Source organism: Polypterus senegalus, chromosome 14, assembly GCF_016835505.1.
Source record: "Polypterus senegalus isolate Bchr_013 chromosome 14, ASM1683550v1, whole genome shotgun sequence".
Lineage (NCBI taxonomy): Eukaryota > Metazoa > Chordata > Cladistia > Polypteriformes > Polypteridae > Polypterus > Polypterus senegalus.
This window is the reverse complement of record NC_053167.1, coordinates 132,528,822-132,551,579: the sequence shown is the minus strand read 5'-3', so window position 1 is coordinate 132,551,579 and position 22,758 is coordinate 132,528,822. Positions and strand designations below refer to the sequence as shown.

The window sequence follows — 22,758 nt, the reverse complement described above, 5'->3', positions numbered from 1 at the left end:
CTTCACAAGAGGTCGTCCAACCTGAAGCTGCGCCTGTTCAGGCCCCCGGCCAGTACTTGGATAGGATACCATCCAGGAAAAAGCGTGGGGTAGCTGCTGGAGGAGGTGCTGGTGACTCCAGCAGGGGGCGCCTACCCTGGAGTCTAAATGAATGGGGATCCCAATGCCACAGTGTAGTGACGGGGACGCTGTGCTGTAAAAATGACACCGTCCTTCAGATGAGCCGTAAAAACCGAGGTCCTGACTCTCTGTGGTCAAAAAAGACCCCTGAGCGTCCTTTCATAAAGATGTCCGTGCCTCTTCATTCAGGCCCCCTAATCAGTCCCTCCCCCTAATTGGCTCTCTCTGTCACCACTTCACCACCTGACAGCTCATGTGTGGTGAGTGTACTGGCGCAAAAAAAAGGGCTGCCCTGGCATCATTTAGGTGTTTGCTGCCCATTAGTGGTGGTCAAAGTGGCTCCCCAGAAACCTTCTGAACACCCTGATAAGTCACATCCCGCGCTCCTCTCTGATCATCTGCTTTTGTTGCTTCCTCATAGAACTCAGGAATATTCACTCTGTTCAGGCCGACTGCTTTTTCTTTCCTTTTGTCCCAGGGCTGAACATTTCTCCAAAAAAACTTCTAACAAGCACACACTGCAGAGGTTTGACACATCAATCAACACCAAATATTTGTTTAGGACAGACGTCACTGTGTTGTGTGAGCCTCTGTACCAAGTGATGTCACATGGCATGGCCTTGCAAAGCGTGGTAACGTTCAAAGGAAAGAACTGTGGGCATCGCAATCGGTCGCAGCAAACATCTGCCTAAAACTTCACTGAGGGATGTGCCTGTCACGCGACATCACCGGGCACCAGAGCAGGTTTGGACCGGTACTCCGCCAAGTTACAGCGCCATATATACAGTATAAACATAGCGAAGCAAGCAGGGGCAAAGCCCCTTAGTTAAATTAAAATATTGAATAAAAAATATCTATTATATAGTGCCTTTCATATCTATCTATCTATCTATCTATCTATAATAAAGCACCTTGTACAGTGGGTACAGAAAGTATTCAGACCCCCTTCAATTTTTCACTCTTTGTTATATTGCAGCCATTTGCTAAAATCATTTAAATTATTTTTTCCCTCATTAATGTACACACAGCACCCCATAATGACAGACAAAAAAAAGAATTTTTGAAATTGTTGCAGATTTATTAAAAAAGAAAAACTGAAATGTCACATTGTCCTAAGTATTCAGACCCTTTGCTCAGTATTTAGTAGAAGCCCCCTTTTGAGCTCATACAGCCATGACTCTTCTTGGGAAAGAAGCAACAAGTTTTTCACACCTGAATTTGGGGATCCTCTGCCATTCCTCCTTGCAGATCCTCTCCAGTTCTGTCAGGTTGGATGGTAAACGTTGGTGGACAGCCATTTTTAGGTCTCTTCAGAGATGCAATTGGCTCTGGCTGGGCCATTCAAGAACAGTCACAGAGTTGTTGTGAAGCCACTCCTTCGTTATTTTAGCTGTGTGCTTAGGGTCATTGTCTTGTTGGAAGGTAAACCTTTGGCCCAGTCTGAGGTCCTTCGCACTCTGGAGAAGGTTTTTGTCCAGGATAACCCTGTACTTGGCCGCATTCATCTTTCCCTTGATTTCAACCAGTTGTCCTGTCCCTGCAGCTAAAAAAAACACCCTCACAGCATGATGCTACTACCGCCATGCTTCACTGTGGAGACTGTATTGGACAAGTGATGAGCAGTGCTGGTTGTCTCCACACATACCGCTTAGAATTAAGGCCAAAAAGTTCTATCTTGGTCTCATCAGACCAGATAATCTTATTTCTCAGCATCTCAGAGTCCTTCAGGTGTCTTTTAGCAAACTCCATGCGGGCTGTCATGTGTCTTGCCTCTCCTCAGTGTGTGGAGACAACCAGGCTCTGCTCATCACTTGTCCAATACAGTCCCCACAGTGAAGCATGCTGGTGGCAGCATCATGCTGTGGGGGTGTTTTTCAGCTGCAGGGGCAGGACGACTGGTTGTAATCGAGGGAAAGATGAATGCGGCCAAGTACAGGGATATCCTGGACAAAAACCTTCTCCAGAGTGCTAAGGACCTCAGACTGGGCCGAAGGTTTACCTTCCAACAAGACAATGACCCTAAGCACACAGCTAAAATAACGAAGGAGTGGCTTCACAACAACTCTGTGACTGTTCTTGAATGGCCCAGCCAGAGCCCTGACTTAAACCCAGTTGAGCATCTCTGGAGAGACCTAAAAATGGCTGTCCACAAACGTTTACCATCCAACCTGACAGAACTGGAGAGGATCTGCAAGGAGGAATGGCAGAGGATCCCCAAATCCAGGTGTGAAAAACTTGTTGCATCTTTCCCAAGAAGACTCCTGGCTGTATGAGCTCAAAAGGGGGCTTCTACTAAATACGGAGCAAAGGGTCTGAATACTTAGGACCAGGTGAGATTTCAGTTTTTCTTTTTTAATAAATCTGCAACAATTTCAAAAATTCTTTTTTTTTGTCTGTCAGTATGGGGTGCTGTGTGTAAATTAATGAGGGAAAAAATGAATTTAAATGATTTTAGCAAATGGCTGTAATATAACAGAGTGAAAAATTGAAGGGGGTCTGAATACTTTCCGTACCCACTGTATGTCTATCTATCTATCTATGATATAGTACAGTTCATATCTATCTATCTATCTATCTATCTATCTATCTATCTATCTATCTATCTATCATATTATAGTGCCTATCTATCTATCTATCTATCTATCTATCTATCTATCTATTATATAGTGCCTTTCATATCTATCTATCTGTTCTATCTATCTATCTATCTATCTATCTATCTATCTATCATATTATAGTGCCTATCTATCTATCTATCTATCTATCTATCTATCTATCTATCTATCTATCTATCTATTATATAGTGCCTTTCATATCTATCTATCTGTCTATCTATCTATCTATCTATCTATCTATCTATCTATCTATCTATCATATAGTGCTTTTCATATCTATCTATCTATTGTATAGTGCCTTTCATATCTATCTATCTGTCTATCTATAATATAGCACCTTGCATATCTATCTATCTATCTATCTATCTATCTATCTATCTATCTATCTATCTATCTATCTATCTATCTATCTATAATATAGCGCCTTGCATATCTATCTATCTATCTATACAAGTAACTCTCTCTCTCTCCCCCCCTCTCCCTCTCCCCCTCTTCACTGCACAGACCCCCTGTCCCATCTGCTTGGCAGGGTGGTTGTCCCCATTCCCATGTGTCATGTCATCACAAGGTGGTGTCCCATCTGTTGCTCTTTCACTCAGTAGATCAGGTGTCCCTCCATGCCAGTGAGTTTTAGTGAAGCTCACATCCTCACTGTAGGCTCACAGTGGCCCTGTCGACGTATTTGTGTATTTTGTCTGACTTTGCTGTTTTGTTTTTCTGGTTTTTTCTTCTTTTATCCGTAGCTTGTTCTCATGTTGCATTGGATGTTTTGTTTTACACTTTTCTCTTTTTTCTAAAATGGTAGTTTATATCTGTCATGCCAAGCCTTCTGGTTATCTTTCCAGTTCAGGCGAGTCTGTGAAGTCAGTGGGCCGTAAGGCCGTCCTACCACAGAGCCCCCGCTTGAGTATTAATGGGTGACAGTCATCCTCTGCCCCTTCTGCCGGGGTGCTGTCCCCTTACAGTGTGTGTCTCCCTCTTTCTTTTCCCCCCCTAACCTTACTGCAGGTTAGAGATGGCTGTTCTGCCCCCCAATGCCCCCTTTGGCACTTGGCAGGCAGCTCTACCCCCATCTACACTTCTGGTCCAGCACTGACAGGGTGTGAACGTCCGTACAAAATTGCGGCTTTTTCCAAGTTTCTCTCCGCGTTCGTTTCCAAGCAGGAGGTCTGCTGTTTCGTGAAGGAGAGACGGAGTGAAGTGACACGTTGAAGAACGGCAGGACGCTCAGCAGATGGCCTCTGGTGGCAGACGTTAATTTGTGAAGGGGATTTTTGCCAAGATTTATCTGCCAACGGATCTCTCGGCATTCCAAGGAGCCCATCAGGGAAGCGCCGCCCGCAGTGTGCCGTCATGCCGTAGCGTCCCCTGCCTGCCATGGGGCACTTCTGAGGGAGGTGGTCCTCGAGGCCTCATCTGTCATTACTGGCTTATCTGTGTATTTTATGTTGTATTGCTGCTTTTGTTCATTTTCAGGTGTTATTTTTGTGAACCCTTTGGAAATTGGACTTTAAATACAATCTGATCTTCATCGGAGTTGCCATAAGAAACAAACACAATCTGTTTTCACTAATAACGTACACATCAGTGCATCGCTGTCTGTCCGTGTTGAATACGCCATTCTGACATTCACAGTCTAAGCTGGAACCGCTCAGGTGACGACTTCAGGAAAAGCCGACTGGAGTCACGAGTTAGCAGAGCTGAAGTCCAACCAATGAAACGAGACTGGAGGCGTGGCTTGGGGATACTTTGGCCTATAAAATAAAACTCCAACATTTTGACTTAGCTGTCCACCAGTGACCTGAGATGAAGACTCGACTCCTTTGGTGTCTCTTCGGAGAGTCCTTGGGTACCACCGGTGTGACGTTGTGTTGCTCACAGAGTCCCGAATGAGTCACATGAGCTGCATTGTGAGGGGGCGTCAGTTATGGCACTACGGCCATGTGGCGCGATACCCCAAGGGTGATCCGGCTCATTGTTGAGGACCAGGCCAAAGGGACGCCCACGTAACATCTGACTGCGGCATACAGAGGGTCATTTCTGGAGGGTGGGACTGGACTGCATGTCTGCTTGGGGGGTTGCCAACCAGGATCCTGAGCTGTTTTGTTGTGTTTTGCTGTAGCAGTGCATGCCCCCCAACCTGACCTGACCTGTTCACCAGAAGCATCTGTTGACGTGAAGCTTGCCTTACGAAAAAGAGACTTCAGAAGATGATCTTCTTCTTCTTTTAGCTGCTCCCATTTAGGGGTCACCACAGCAGATCATCCACCTCCGTCTATCCCTGTCTTTTACATCACACCGGCTGCCTTCATGTCCTCCCTCACCACATCCATAAGCCCCCTCTTTGGCCTGTCATCTTTGGCGGTTCCATCCCCAACTTTCTTTTCCCGATGTACCCATCGTCTCTCCTCTGCCCGTACCCAGACCATCTCAATCTCTCACTTGGTCACCAAGCTGTCGTACCCGTGTTGTCCCTCTAATATCCTCATTCCTAATCCTGTCTACCTTCATTACTCCCAACGTAAATCACAGCATCTTCAACTCCTGTCTTTCCGTCGTCTCCAAACCACACCACATAGCAGGTCTCACTACCGTCTCATAGACCTTTCCTTCCCCTCTTCAATCACAAATCACTCCTGTCAGCACTCTCTTCTTCTCTGCTGTACTCCCTGTTGATCCCAAGTACCGTATATACTCGTGGATAAATTCTCCCGCGGATAAGTCGGACTTGATTTTATCGTATAATTGCCGGTATTTTATAATGTCGATCGTATAAGTCGAATGTGGAAATGTCCCGCTATTGGTCCAAGAGATTGCGATATGCTGACGCCCACCTGAGAGAGTAGCCACGGAGAACACGGCCTTTATTTTCTATGTGGTGCGGCAATGCGCTGTATCAGCATGTGCTCCTAACCTCTCTGTCTATCTATCTATATATAATATAGCACCTTGCATATCTATCTATCTATTTATCAGTTATATAGTGCCTTTCAATCAATCTATAATATAGCGCTTTGCACAATTATCTATCTATCTATCTATCTATCTATTATATAGTGCCTTTCATATCTATCTATTTATCTATCTGTTATATAATGATTTTCATATCTATCTATCTATCTATCTATCTATCTATCTATCTATCTGTTATATAGTGCCTTGCATATCTATCTATCTTGTGCCTTTTATATCTATCTATCTATCTATCTATCTATCTATCTATAATATAGCACCTTGCATAACTGTCTATCTATTATAGATAGATAGATATACAAGGCACTATATAATAGATAGATAGTTGTGCAAAGCGCTATATTATAGATTGATTGAAAGGCACTATATAACTGATAGATAAATAGATAGATATGCAGGGCACTATATTATAGATAGATAGATATGCAAGGCACTATATAATATAGTGCCTTGCATATCTATCTATTTATCTATCAGTTATATAGTGCCTTTCAATCAATCTATAATATAGCGCTTTGCACAACTATCTATCTATTATATAGTGCCTAGCATATCTATCTATCTATCTGTAAAGGGTGGTCCAGATCTAATTATTCAGATTCAGATCGTCTAGATGACTTTGAATTATGCAGTTCAGCACAGAGACGATTCTTCATGTTGTCAGTTCACACACTTCTCAATGGTCCTGAATTTTTGAGGTGATTTTCTATGCAATAAACTTAATAAGTTATAGCTTAATGAAAATTGCATAATTAAATGTGGACCACCTTATATAATATAGGACCATAGCCACCCATAAACAGGCATAGCAACACAATTCTCTCTCTATTTTCTCCTCCAGACCTCCCAGCAAGCTTTGTCCACCTCCACCTGCCTCTGACTCACTTGCTGGGTCTTCAGTGGTCCTTTATATCATTCTTGACCCAGAAGTGATTCTACTCTTCTGTCCATGTGACTTGCCAGAACTTCCGGGTCAGATGGAGAATTAAATTTTTTTAATCAGCCCGGAAATACTTCAGGGTTTCTGTCGTCGTAATCCATTAGTACTTCCGGGCTCGGTGAGAATTTCTTCTGCCACCACCTTGCCACTGCGTCCCCTGGCAACACCCATGGCACCCAGTAGGGCTGTGTTTCCAAACTCATAGTCCCATAGTGCCCTGTAGGAATCTGGGGCGCCGCCATCTAGTGTTTTGGGGGAGGCAGTGTCCTACAAAAGCTGCCTTCCCTCATCCTTCCATCTGAGGGGCATCCCGGCCATCTCTTACAAAGGTTAGAATTGTGTGTATGTTATTATGGTATGTTTGTCCATACTTGGGACTCTGATGGAGTTCAGGTCATGGTGAAAACCAGGTGGTCTTTCCAAAGGGTCCACATACTTTTTTTTCTGGCCACAGTATGTGTTGCTTTTAGTTGATTTTGTGTATCATTGGATCCTGTGGTCTTTGTGGGTGAAGCCCTAGGTGGTGGGGCCACCCTGATGCCAGCCCTTTCTCTGGCTTGTTCTTCATACTGTGGTGTGTGGTCATTAGGTGACAAAGGGCCTCCCTTACTGATCAGGTGACAGAGGACGCCACAAAGCTGGCCCATCAAAGAGTCCCGTGTGTTGTCTCTTCACTCGGTCATCGGTTAGAGGTGGACCCATCACTGGCCATAGCAGTTGAAGCGGCAGGAGTCGTTGATGGTCATTAGAGGAAGGCAGTGGTGGTGACAGGAGGGTCGAGTGTCAGAGCAGATCCATCACCAGACAGGAGATCGGAAACAAACCCCCAGAGGGGATGAAAGTCCACCACAGGAAGCATCGGTACGCACATCTGTACTCGCTAAACGTCTGCAGGGTACAACGAGATTAGCTGAAGAACCTCCACGTGGATAACTGGAGAGCACACAGACTCCATGCAGCTTGTCAAGACACGAGCCCACCGAGCCGATGATCATAACTCGCCTGTTGAGATCGGAGGACAGAAAGGCGCCGCGGTCGGGTTCATCAGACGTCACGCTCACCGTACAGAAAGTGGACTTGACGCGGAGACTGAGCTCTTTAAAAACTGACCACTCAGCCCCCCGACAATCCGGACAATCAATTCTAATTAGGAGTTTAATAAGCAGCAATCGGGGGGCTACCGGTAGCCAGCCATTAATCAGCAAATTAGAAGTCTGTGGAAAAGTGTCATTAACGCTGAGGGTGAAAGTCGGCAGTCTTAATTAATTAGTTGAACTTTATCTATTGTGCACTTTTGTAATCATTTAGGCATAAAAAATTAATTCTGTGATTAATTCAACATCATCAAGTTTCACTGGTTATGCTGTGTGTGTTGTGATGTTTGAAAATGATTAGCGTGAAATATAAAAACACAGTTAATGTTGAGGTGCAGAATTAGCGGCCCGAATCCATTAAAATAAACTCTTCAAGCTGTTAATTACTTTAAATACTTAGAACTTAGTAGATATATTTTAAATAAATGTATAAAATAGTTATAAAGATAGGACTCCTGTCACCGGGGCTTAGAATAATGTCACGTCCCTCCTGAAGGTCATGGGCACAACATAAGGAGTTTGGTGTCAGAAAGGGGGCATCCAGCCGTAAAAATGTCTGCTGTAATCCCCCTAAATTGGGGGCAACCAGCCAACCTCAGTGAACCCAGAAAGTGGCCTTTAAAAGACAAATATGAATAAAAACAAAAGAAAAGAAACGTGACAAACGAGAGGAGACCACTCAGTCATCAGGCTCATCTGTTTAGCCGATCGCCAAAATGTCGGCTATGGTGGGACCAGCACTGTGATGAGGAATCACTCAGACCCTTTGGAGGGAACAAACTTCTGCCAGCACACTCCATTGGTGATCTGCTCTGCCCAAATATTACTCTACAACTGGCATAACTGGGCAGGGCTGAGCACATCTTGATGCCACTCACAGGTCTGTTATCAGACGGGCAGCTGCTCTCGTACTGTCAAAGTTCAGGTGTGTGTTTGGGTGGCCGTGGCTCTGTAAAGGTCTCATGTCCTCTTGGAGACAAATTAGGGTCGGTCTGTCTATATATAATATAGCGCCTTGCATATCTGTCTATTGTGACAGATAGGGGGCACTGTCGTTCCCTTTAACCCTCAGACTAGACACCAGGTAAAAGTCCAAATATTGACTTTATTATTAATACACAGTGCACAAAGCACCCTCCTCTCCACAATACTCGTACAACACTACAATACTCAATAAACAATAATCCTCCACTCCCAGACACGTTGCCACCCTGCCACCCAGCTCAGCTCCACATCTGGGATCTCCCACAGTCCTTTTATTGTCCAAGACCCGGAAGTGCTTCTGAACCCGCAGTCCGTGTGACTTCCTAGCACTTCCGGGTCAGATGAAAACTCCTCTTCTTCAACCCAGAAGCACGTCATTCCCTTTGTTCATGTGACTAGGACGCACTTCCGGGTTGTAGGAAAAATACTCGTTGCTACTCCCTGCAGCTCCTTCTGTTGGCCCCTGTGGTATCCAGCAGGGCTGTGGATGAAAACTCCATTGTCCATAATTCCCTGCTGGTATTCGGGGCACCTCCATGCTGCAGGGAGGGCTCCACCTAGCGGCCTGTGAGTATTGGCTGGGATGACTGGCCAGCCATAGTCCACACTATCTATCTATCTATCTATCTATCTATCTATCTATCTATCTATCTATCTATCTTTTATATAGTGCCTTTCATATCTATCTATAATATAGCACCTTGCATAATTATCTATTTATCTATTATATAGTGCCTTTCATATCTATCTATCTATCTATCTATCTATCTATCTATCTATCTATCTATGATATAGTGCCTTGTATAATTATCTATTTATCTATGTTATATAGTGCCTTCCAATCAGTCTGTTTATCTTATTATATAGCGTCTTGCATATCTATCTACAGAATCTATCTGTCATATAGTGCCTTATCTATCTATCTATAATATAGTGCCTTTCATATTTATCTATAATATAGAGCCTTGCATAATTATCTATTTATCTATGTTATATAGTGCCTTCCAATCAGTCTGTTTATCTTATTATATAGCGTCTTTCATATCTATCTACAGTATCTATCTATTATATAGTGCCTTGCATATCTATCTATCTATAATATAATGCCTTTCATATCTATCTATAATATAGCACCTTGCATAATTATCTATTTATCTATTATATAGTGCCTTTCATATCTATCTATCTATCTATCTATCTATTATATAGTGCCTTTCATATCTATCTATAATATAGCACCTTGCATAATTATCTATTTATCTATGTTATATAGTGCCTTCCAATCAGTCTGTTTATCTTATTATATAGCGTCTTGCATATCTATCTACAGAATCTATCTGTCATATAGTGCCTTATCTATCTATCTATAATATAGTGCCTTTCATATTTATCTATAATATAGAGCCTTGCATAATTATCTATTTATCTATGTTATATAGTGCCTTCCAATCAGTCTGTTTATCTTATTATATAGCGTCTTGCATATCTATCTACAGTATCTATCTATTATATAGTGCCTTGCATATCTATCTATCTATAATATAATGCCTTTCATATCTATCTATAATATAGCACCTTGCATATCTATCTATCTATCTATCTATCTATCATGTAGTGCCTTTCATATCTATCTATAATATAGCACCTTGCATATATATCTATTTATCTATGTTGTATAGTGTCTTCCAATCAGTCTGTTTATCTATTATATAGCGTCTTGCATATCTACCTATCCTATAGTGCCTTTCAATCTATCTATCATGCAGTGCCTTGCATATATATCTATCTATTATATAGTGCCTTTCATATCTATCTATGTTATATAGTGACTTTCAATCAATATATCCTATATACGCCTTGCATATCTATCTATTTACCATATATACATGTAGTGCCTTTCCTATCTATCTATCTATCTTCACATATCTCTGTGTGTATCTGTCTATTGTATAGTGCCTATAATGTCAATGTGATATTTCAGTTTTTAATTTTAATGAATTTGCAAAATTTCCAAACTATGGTTTTTGATTTGTCATTTTGGGGTATTGAGTGTCATTTAATGAGAGAGAAAATGAAGCGATTTTAGCACAGGGGCTGCCACATAACAACATGTGTGAAAAGTGACACGGTGTGAAAACAGACTGAACCTTCTGTATGGTGTTCTTTGTTGTTTTTTCTTTATATAGTGCCTTACAGCACTCATTCATTATTTTACGTAGCGCCTTCAATAGTAGCACATCCATCATTGTGTTGCAGTGGTTAGTGCACTGATATGGTGTCTCCTATTTAAATTCTGCACCTGGTTATTGTCTGCGTGGGGTTTGATTGTTTTCTCTGATTTGACATTTTTTTAAGTTCCCAATTCGCCCAGTGTGAGTGGGTGCACGAGGTGGGCTCTCTGTTGGACTGATGCTTTCCTCCATCTTGTGTCTGATGCTCCCGGGTTAGGCTTCAGCCTCAAGTGACCCTTTGTAGTGGACAGCAGGGGGGTGCAGTGATTGGTGGTGCTGCTACCCCAAGACCTTCATGGCCGGTGTGGAGTTTGCATATTCTGCTTGAGCTGTCAGGCTTCCACCTGCTAAAGACATGTGTGTTTGTTTAATTGAGAACTGGATTATAGTGTCTAAGTGTGCCCTACTGACTGGCACCTGCTCCGAGGTTTGTTTCCACTTTTTTCCCTGGACAAACTGACTACTGTGAATCTAAACTGGAATCGGACTTTAGAGTGCTTTATGGTCAGCGTATGAATAAATCTTCATTGTTTTATTGCGCCTGATTGGTGCTGTGTTTCATGTCGAGCTCTCGACCGGTTATTTGATTTATTTTATGCAGCGTCTATTGCCCTGGACACTTTGAGAAGCCGGGGAGGCCAGTGCGGTGCGCAGGCGTACTAAGTAACGGCGCCGATGCGCCTCGCTGATCTCCAGTTTGTCGACTGCAGAGTTAGCAGCCGTCACGCCTTCAGTTCGCACTTTGCTCTCCAGGAATTTGGCGGTGGAAGAGGTTTTTATTTTCCACATTTTTTCATTTTTTTATATCGTCCATATCATTTTTCTTTTTGTTCTGTTCTGCAGATCACCTCCTCGAGACTCCGTTACCGTGACTACGACGGAGGCCGCTCGCCGATTACCGTCTTTGTGATCTTTCAGTCAGACGAGGCGCTCCCAGCCGGTATTAACGGCTTAGATTGCAATCATTTATGGGAATGTGAGGCAGGAAATGAGAATTAGGATTTTGTTACGCAGGAGCCCCACACCGCATGTGCCGAGAGCGGAAACCTTCACTAGATTTGTATTTAAGAAAGATACGAGCAGGGCAGCAAAAGGGGTCAGGCGGCTAAGAATGAAGTTTGGGAATGAGGGGAGACCCCCCCCCCAGGGAAAATCCACGTGGACAGGGCGCCCAAGCCCAGTCAGTGTTAGGTGCTGAGCACCGGGGAAATTTTGTACCTTATCATCATCAAGGCCGTTTCTGACCTATTTGGTGCTACAGGAAAGAAAATATGCCCCATTCCCAGTTTCACACCACCATACACAGACACACACACAATATATGCTAATAACAGAGGTTAATCACTTACTTATTTAAAAATAAATAAATGGAAAAATAAAACAAGATAACAATAGAACTCTTCTGCATGCAAATTGTGTTATGTTATACAGAACCTGTCAAATAATTCAGAATACCCGACACGTGTCTCGCCCTAATTGGAGCTCCGCACCTCTCCTTCTCGCATCTGAGAGGGCGTGGCGGATGTTTGCCGACTGGCTGACCAATCACAAGCATTATCTGGGAGGCGACCGCCCACATAATCGGATTGCGATTCAGACCTGTGGATACAATTGTGTTATATATCAAAACAAACAAAACTACGGAAGCGCATTAGGACCACGGAGAAGGAAAAAAATACGGACACGGTGAAGAAAGACATGTCGACTTTACTCTCGTAGTTTATTTCGTCATTAAAGCAGAACGTCGTAAACGTCATCTTAAAATCGGCGTTTAGTTTACTAGATTTTCTCAAACCCCATCAATACTAATGCGTGTTCCCTGTCTTGAGTTTGCATGTTTTTCTGGTGGGTTTACTCGGCTTACTTCGGTTTCCTTTCAAAGTCATGGAGGATGTGGAGTTTTGTTATGCTAAACTGACCCTCGTGTGTGTGTGTGTGCGCGCGAACACTCTGTGTCCTGAACTTATAGCTATAGTTATGACGGGGTTTGAGAAAATCAAGTAAATTAAACGTTGATTTTAAGATGAAGTTTACGACGTGGCAAAGGTAATGTAGAGAGAGAAAAAACAAGGATTTAAAATGGAAATGTCGACGTTTAGGAAGGATAGACAGAACAGAAAAGGAGGTGGAGTTGCTGTTTATGCCAAACAGAATTTAAATGCAAGTCCTCTTCAGTTGGATGATGAGCCCCATCTTAGTGAGGACATGTGGCATTGCCTGGAAAATATTAGGGAAAGAGGTCTTATGTTAGGAGTGTGTTATAGACCACCCAATTCAGACAGTAACTTCAACACACATCTTTTAGTAATATCAAAAGGCAAGTTTACAGGGGGATATTATAGTCATGGGGGGCTTTAATTATCCAAATATTAACTGGGATAACCTTGCAGATGGAGGAGCATAAGAGCAGGAGTTTTTAGACGTAATCAGCGACTGTTTTTTAACACAGCATGTTAAAGCACCAACACGGGGTGAAGCCTGTCTGGATTTAGTATTCTGTAATAATCAGGATAGAATTGAGGGTGTAGAGGTGATTGAACCACTAGGGTCAAGTGACCAGAATGTAATACAATTCTCAGTATTTTGTAAGAGTGCAGATGCAAAGACTAAAATTGTTAAGTTGAACTTTGGTAGGGCTAATTTTGAGCAGATGTGACAAAGTCTAAGTAGGATAGACTGGGATAAGCTTTTAAATGTGGAGACAGTCGAGGAGCAGTGGAACAGGTTTAAAAATGTTTTACATGTAATGCAGGACAGATACATACCTAAATTTGGAATTAATAGGAAACTAAAAAAAACTCCACGATGGATTAATAAAGATTTAAAAAAGAAGTTGCAAAGGAGAAAACTGCTTTATAAGGCATATAATAGAGCGTATGAGAACATTAGGGCAACCATTAAGAAGGATATCAGGGAGGCTAAAAGACAGTTGGAGAGGAATATAGCAGATAAGGCTAAAGAAGACCCCAAGAGATTCTTTCAGTATTTTAGTAGTAAAAGAACAGTTAAGGAGGAGGTCAAGTTCATCAGGAATAGTAAAGGGAATTAAAAGATACAGACAATGAAATAGCAGATGCCCTAAACTTACATTTTTCTGAGGTGTTTACAAGTGAGCAAGTGGATAACCTCAGAGCAGTAACAGGGACTACTAAGGAGGTACTGAGGGATTTGGAAATTGTAGAGAGAAGTGCTGCTCAGATTAAATAAGATGAAATCAAACAAATCACCAGGACCAGATAATATTTATCCTCGTGTTCTTAAGGAGGCTAGTGAGTACAGATATAAACCCTTGACACACATTTTTAGGAAGTCACTGCACTGGAGAGATTCTGAAGGCTGGAAAATGTCAAATATCTCATTAAATAAAAATTGTGACAGGGCAGATCCAAGTTTAACATGCAGCACAAGGAAATGAATGGAAGGAATTATTAAGGATAAGATTGAGCAACACATGGCAAGGACAGGAGTTTACTGAACAGTCAGCATGGGTTCAGAAGAGGGAGGTCGTGTTTTACTAACATGCTGGAATTCTATGAGGAGGCAAGAAAAGGATACGATCAAAGTGGAGCTTACGAGATTATTAATCTTATTATTGATAAGGTGCCACATGAGAAGTTGGCAGCAAACTAAAAGAAGTGGGAGTTCAGGGTGATGTTTTTAGATGGGTGCAGAATTGGCTCAGACACAGGAAGGGTGATGGTGTGAGGAACCTCATCAGAACTGGCCAATGTTAAGAGTGGTGACCAGCAGGGGTCAGTGCTAGAGGCTGCTGCTATGTTTAAATTTATAAATGATTTAGATAGGAATATAAGTAACAAGCTGGTTAAGTTTGCAGATGATACCAAGATAGGTGGATTAGCAGATAATTTGAAACCCGTTATATCATCACAGAAGGACTTGGGCAGATTTGTGGCAGATGAAGTTTAATGTTAGTAAATGTAAAGAATTACACATAGGAAGTAAACATGTGAGGTTTGAATACAGAATGGGAGGTCAGAAAATCGAGAGTCCACCTTATGAGAAGGATTGAGGAGTCGTAGTGGACTCTAAGCTATCAACTGCCAGACAGTGTTCAGAAGTCATTAAGAAGGCTAACAGAATGTCAGGTTATATAGCGGAGGCCTCATCTGGAGTACTGCGTGCAGTTTTGGTCTCCAGGCTACAAAAAGGACAGAGCAGAACTAGAAAAAGTCCAGAGAAGAGCGACTAGGCTGATTCCAGATCTACAGGAGGTGAGTGATGAGGAAAGATTACAAGAGCTGAGCCTTTACAGTTATAGCAAAAGAAGATTAAGAGGAGACCTGAGTGAAGTGTTTTAAAGTATGAAGGTAATTAGTCCAGTGGATCGAGACTGTTATTTTAAAATGAGTTCATCAAGAACACGGGGACACAGTTGGAAACTTGTGAAGGGGAAATTTCACACAAACATTATCAAGTTTTTCTTAACACAAAGAACGATAGACACTTGGAATAAGAGACCAAGCAGTGTGGTAGACAGGAGGACTTTAGGGACTCTCAAAACTCGACTTCATGTTTTCTTGGAAGAAGTAAGTTTGTTGGGCTGAATGGCCCGTTCTCATCTCGGGTGTTCTGATGTTCTAATCTCGACATAACCGACGAGATTAAAGTGAACATGTCGACTTTTTTCTCGAAATACACTTTTTTTTCTTCACAGAGTCCGTATTGGTTTTGTACTTCATGGCCTTAATACTCTTCTATACAAAGCTTATACAGAACAATAAAATAACAGAATAGAACAACACTGCATGTAAATAACTTATTTAGCAGACGCTACAAACTTTAGATTAGAAAAGCGAAGTACAACAAATAAATAATGGCTGGTAAATGGAGGGACTCAACATTACAAATAAAGGACTTTGTAAAATCGGACACGCCAAGTCATTTCTAACTTCATCATATGGCGTATTCCTAGACACATCTCTGCTAATGCTCACCATCGCAAGGCCATTGAGACGTCTGGCCTTGCGACATTGCAGACCTCAAGCAGTTTTTTAATGAGCTTCAGTTTTGAGAAGCTTCAGTAATGGGAGTGGTGGCTGCAATGCTGAGGGTTAGGCCAATGCGCCTGCAGCCTCCAAGACCCCCTCTCCTCAGGCTCCCCCACCAGCCATTGACTGGTAGGAAGTAATACTGGAGCCTAAATGAAATGTTGGGGTGCTAGCCGGGCCTCCTCATTTACCTGAAAAGGGCAGGGACATAAGTAGCAGGCGCTCAATGGTGCTGTGACAACTTATTATATGACTGACGCGTTTTTCCAAGTTGGCTTGCGACATCTGAGATGTACTGTAATTGGTTCCATTTCTTTTGTTGTTGCAGCTGAACCACAGGCAGGTGAAGTGACCCCACAGCCCCAGGGTGCAATAGCATTTTATTCCTACAAGTGTTTCTGATGTACCATCTGTTGGAATGACAAATGCAATGCATTTTATTGTTACAAATATTTCTGATATGCCATCTGTTGGAATGACACAAGCAATGCAGATGTCTCTGTTATATGCCATTTAGTATTGGATTAGTACAATCAGTGTTAATGTTTGTGATGCGCCATCTGTAGGATTGACACTTGCAATGCATTTTATGCCTACAAATGTTTCTGATGTACCATCTGTTGGAATGATAAATGCAATGCACTTTATTATTACAGATGTTTGTGATGCGCCATCTGTTGGAATGCAAGTCATCTGTCCAAAGCCTTAACCATCACACCACAACGCCTGCCAGTACTATTAGCCCTGGGTGGAAAAAAAAAATCTTGTGCACAAATAATGACTCCATAGTACTTCTGACACAGGTGATTAATGCACGGCACTATAGTTGACCACCATTGTCTTACAGAATTTCCTGGTAAAACAGCGAGTCCTTCTGAATAAAAGGATAAGATTGTGTCTGTCCAGTTGCTATGTCTCTGTCATTCCAACAGATGGCGCAAAACAAACATTGACTCTGCTTTTACAAATCTGATACCAAATGGCATAAAACAGATGTATGTATTGCATTCCAACGGGTGGCACGTCACAAACATTAGCACTGCTTTTACGAATCCCATACTAAATGGCTTATAACAGAGATATAGCAACAGAACAAGCGTGCTGCAGCACTGCCAATGTTAATGCTGATGTCCACGTGGATTATTTAGATTTCAATCTGTCTTAGATGATCAGCATAGCTACTATATAAATATAATGCTAAGGTCTGTACATCTGTCACACGATTAATCTCAGACTGCTGGAGCTACCACTTTCATCTTGATCTTAATCAAAGCTTATGGCCTGATATGCCTGCTAAAGCAATAATTGTGCCTAGTGGCAACCTCAGCAACGTGACCCGTCCTCGTGCTTTTATTATTCAAAGTGAACACAAAGGTAAGTGGCATGGCGGAAGGAAAAATGTTAGCAACATCTGCTGAGTGTCAGTCAAATTGCAGATGTGATTGACGTGACAAAGAACATCATAATAGCAAGGAGAAGAATAAGAGCAGCAACATCAGCTGAGTGTCAAACAAATCACAGAAGGCGCTTAAGTGATGAAGTCCAAGAAACAATTAGAAGACAAGACACCGAGACACGTAGACAAGCAAGAAGTAATCCTGAATGTGGACCAGTTGACCTGCAAGGATACAGAATGCAAGAATGAGGATAGGAGACAAGTGCATGCTGACATATGAAAAGATCGCCACGTCTCTGAAATGTCGGACCCTGTGCCATCATTGCATTTACATCCTCAGATTAGCATTTCTTTAAAGAGCACTCATTAGGAACGGTAGGCCACCAGTGTGATCAGTGACCAGCTGTAGTTGTTAATGGTGAAAACAATGGAGTGTGTGGCTAATAAAATGGCAAAGGTCATCCTGCTCTGTTTGAACCACCAGAAGTAATTAAATGCATTATAACTTGTGGAGGCAGTGAAAGAAGTAAGTATTTAGAAAACATAAGAAGGATCAGCAGCTTCTTATCTTCTGCATCAATGGGAGCCTGAATTCATAATCCCCCCAGGACGCGGTGCACACATGTTCACAATACATAATCGAGAATAAACATCATAGGCGTTCAAGACAAAGTAATAAAATCCATTCTGACTTGTAGAGGAACGGAAAGAAGTAACTAGAAAATATGGGAAGGATCAACAGCGCCTTACTGTTAACTTGTTTTTTATTTGCATTTTAATTGAGAATTGTGCGCCTGCGCTTTTCACTAAAAATAATAGTAATAATGTTATTGTTTATGGGTTGAAATCTAAGTAAGCAACATTTAAAGTGTATCATCTATTAGAATGTCATTTTTTGTGATGCATGTAGTGACAAAAAGCATCACATTTGTCATTCCAACAGATGGCGCATCACAAACATTTGTAGTAATAACATGCATTATTACAATTCTTTGTGATGCACCATCTGTTGGATTGACTCTGTTATATGTCATATGAAGCAACACTTACACCTTTTGTCCTTTCATGCCCACTGGAGTTTTCTCTTACCTTTTAACCCAGAATGCACCATTGAACAACAAGGACAAGTCATCAAAATGGAGGAAAGACCTGAACGAGGTGACTAAGGGTGAAGTAAACTCACATTAACATGACAAAATGAGAGGAACATCTCATACACCAAGTGGTCTTCAACAGCAAATAACATTCACTTGATCATTCAATGGGGCTGAGTGGCTTTGGAGGATGATCAGAAACCACTAGGCTAGAGTTGAAAATCCCACCGCTGACTCCATGATTCTTGAATTTCTATGAAATATGAAAGCTTACATAAAGAAGTGCTTTCTGGTATCAGCTTTATATGCACTTCTATCTATCTATCTTTCTATCTATCTATCATATAGTGCCTTTCACATTATCTGTCTATCTATTATTATTATATAGTGCCTTTCACATCTATCTATCTATTTATCTATCTATCTATCTATCATTATATAGTGCCTTTCATATTATCTATCTATCTATCTATCATATAGCGCCTTTCACATCTATCTATCTATCTATCTATCATTATATCATTATATAGTGCCTTTCATATTATCTATCTATCTATTATATAGTGCCTTTCACATTATCTATCTATCTATCTATCTATTATATAGTGCCTTTCATATCTATCTATCTATCTATCTATCTATCAGTGCCTTTCATTGTATCTGTCTATAATTTATTTGTCTAACTTATATAGCGTCTTTCACATCTATCTTTTGAGTGCATTTCCAATTTTTCGGCTTCTTTTCACATCTGTCCATTGTAATAAGACACATGAACATGCCAGAAGGAGAAGGTAATTCTCGTATATTCTGATGGCCAGCACCAGAATCAAAAACCTCCTTAAACAATAAACGCCATTCTGTTCCTACTTGTGCCCTTCCTCAGACTGCCCAAGGTGGCGACAGTGCCACTTATCATGGCGGGTTCAGGAAGCCAGAAACCAGAAGTGACGTCACATCAGGGATGAAGGAGCGTCAGTTATCGTGTCTGCAGAGGGGGGTGAAGGTAGAAGGCATTTGGCAACAGCATACCCAGTGTTCAGGTCGTCTCCCAGACACACACGTGTGACGCCGACTATTAGACAGTTGTGACAGTCACTCCTCTGTGGTGTCTTTCTCCCTTATCTCTGTCTGTCTATGTGACGATGTGGGTTCTGGCTCCACGCTCCCATGGCTGTTTGGGAACCCTTGAACCCAACACCGTCGATAATGAAACCGAGTGAGCCAGTCAATGGAGGCAAATTGAGCATCTGAGCAAGGGGATGGTTGAAAGTACAAAAGTGCTTTTATTAAAACAGTCAACAAAAACAGTGTTCCATAAATAGTGCAGTTTCAAATTCATTAAATAAATAATCCATAAAAAGAACGTGGGGTAAAACCAATAAATAAACACAACAATCCTTTAAAAACGAAGGTTAAAATCTTCTCCTGGAAGCAGTCTTTAAAACAAAAAAACAAATCCGGTGCTTTTCTGTATGCGTCTCACCTGCTTATCCCGTATGGGCCAAGCAGCAGGCAAGACGCTCTCTACAGCTGCCCTCCTCAAACACACGCAAGACTGGAGACCTCCCGATCCCTGGCTTCGGTTTGGCTCTCATCCCAGCCTCGAGACTTGGACTCCTTGGTCTCCAGGACGCTCACACCAAGGACTGCCACTCCAAGCCTCCCGACTTCCGCTGCCTTTCTGCGGCCTTCTGCGGCTCGTCGCTTTCACCTTGGTCACTCCCGCTACCTGCTCGCTCAGCGGGAGCGACATCAACACAAACACGTGGGTGTCGGCCTAACACCCAGCTTCTACGCAGCTGTCCACGAGCGCTCATTCGCTCGCACGTCCGCTCGCTCTTCGCGGCTCTCTCCCTCTCACCGACCTGCTTCCTCTCCTGCTCCCGGTAACCTCCGTCCTCTCCTTTCCTTTCTCCGATCGTTTCTTTCTCTCTAATCGATTCTCTCTCTTTTCCCGAACATTTCTTTTTTCTCCCGAACGTTTCTTTTCTTTTTCCCGATCGTTTCTTACACTCTAATCGATTCTCTCTCTTCCCTAAAACCGACTCGCGCTTCTTTTTAAAAACGTGAGGGGCCATCACAGCTGCAGCATTAGCCACGGGAGCAATCACGAATGTGGGCAGTTCCTCACCTGTGCACTAGGTGAGAAACGCCCACATCGACGACTGCCCCGCGGCTCTGCTACAACAACGCCCCTCACGAAGCCGCCTCGGGTGCGATGATTATTTATTTAAAATCAATGGCCTTTTCTCCACGAGCTGTGGACCCATAACACCACAGTCTACTGTATATAGTGCCTTTCATTCTCCCTGTCTGTCTTTCTCTGGGTGTTCACTTTGAGTTCATTGCCCTCACCCATCAGCACGCTTATCTTCCACTACATCACAGCCCGTCTTCTGCGTGTTACACAACAGTTCTTCCTCCGTTTCGGCCATGTCCCACCTTTCAGATGACACGACTTGCCTTGGAGTGCCACCAACACAAGTCCCGTGACAATATGCCTGGATTAAGGAGGGCAGCACTTATGTCATTGAGCCCAAAATTGTTCACCCTTAGCAGAAAAGCTGAGGAGATTAAAGGGAATCGACGCCCCTGCTCTGCGCCAGCTGGGCAGCAGATGGCCACTTTCGGATATCGGAGCTGGACGCTGGCCCGGCTGCAGAGGCAGCTTTGTTTTGCGCAGTACCCCGCGGTCGCCACTAGGGGCCGCACTGCCTGGCCGAGTGACACAGAGCTCACAGCTGATGACAAATGAACCTGACGTGGCACCCGAGTTCAGATCTGCTTGAAGGTTCTGCATACGCAGGCTTTAGGGTCACAGGCCTGAGGGGGACGTCCCCAGACCCCTGCGTCTACCTCACCTGATCGGATAGACAATTAAACTTGCGCCACTGATTGGACATACTACTCTAGGGTCAAAGGTCAGGAGGTAAATAAAAAAATGTGTCGCAGAGAAATATAAATGAGGCCAAAATGAGAAACCATCATTTAAAGTGGAGGGGTGGGGGGTCTCGGGGTTTAGCTGCCTTCGGCTCTTTTTCTGATTTACATACTGAGGACGGCTTCACTCCCGTGTGCGGAGGGTTTCAATTTCATGCATCAGGTCACGGATCTCAATCTCATTTGCCGTCTGGATGAGCAGTGCAGAGACCACCGGCACGCCACCCTCCGCTCTCCTCTTCTGCTCCGTCAGCCTCACTTGGACTGTGCCATCTGGTAACGCAGCTCTGTTCTTAGACACCTTAAATCTGTCACCTGTCCCCCAGGTGAAAAAGTCCACCCCTGTGTAGGAATTCAGAGAAAGTATTCAAAATCCATAACCCAAGAGCCCACCATAAGGCTTCATAGACTGAGGAAAACTCGGCACTTCAATGTGACAGCCATACATGGAGTGCTGCATGCCTTCTGTCCCCAAGGGGCACTCTTTAGCACTGGCACGCCATCCAGGTGACAGCAGCATTGCGGGTCTGATTTCACTAGGGGGGCACTCTTTAGGTGGGTTTTACCATAGGAAGACATTAACAGTATGCTGTCACTCGGCAGCTCATTTACCTGAAGTGACAGCAGCCCACCATCACCAGGGAGTGCTCTTTGGGGGATTTCATCACTGCAGAGCCGTTACAAGTCACTCAGCGTCATGTTTACTTAGGGGGGCTTACTACAGATGACTGCATCAGTGCAGGCCTACCCTCTCTAGGGGGGCACTCTTAGCATAACAAGCTACAGCACAGCCTCGCCTGCCAGCTCATTCACTGCTTTCTGGCCTCCCACCACTAGGGGGCACTCTTCGGGGGAGTCTACCATGAGAAGACAGCTGTGGTGTGCCCTCGCTTGCCAGCTCTCTTACTGTTGTGGATTTCCTGTCGGTGACAACAGCTCTGCTGGTCTTCCTTCACTAGGGGGCACTCTTACTATAACCAGTCACAGTGCACCCGCGCTTGCCAGCTTATTTATTGGTGCTGCCAGGCGACAGCAGCTCTGTAGGCTTACCTTCACTAGAGAGCACTCCTTAGAGGAGGTTACCATCACCATCATCATCATCATTATGGATGTCCGTTGATCTGACAGACCAGGGTTCACTTCCCGGGTCCTCCCTGCGTGGAGTTTGCATGTTCTCCCCGTGTCTGCGTGGGTTTCCTCCGGGTACTCCGGTTTCCTCCCACAGTCCAAAGACATGCAGGTTAGGTGGATTGGTAATTCTAAATTGTCCGTAGTGTGTGCTTGGTGTGTGAGTGTGGGTGTGTGTGTCCTGCGGTGGGTTGGCGCCCTGCCCAGGATTGGTTCCTGCCTTGCACCCTGTGA

General features: G+C 43.3%; 1 protein-coding gene across 1 annotated transcript in view; it reads left to right on the top strand.

Moving 5' to 3' along the window:
- Nucleotides 1–22,758, top strand: part of lrp8 (low density lipoprotein receptor-related protein 8, apolipoprotein e receptor) — a 454,742-nt gene that overhangs the window by 283,756 nt on the left and 148,228 nt on the right. The gene's annotated exons all lie outside the window — the stretch shown is intronic.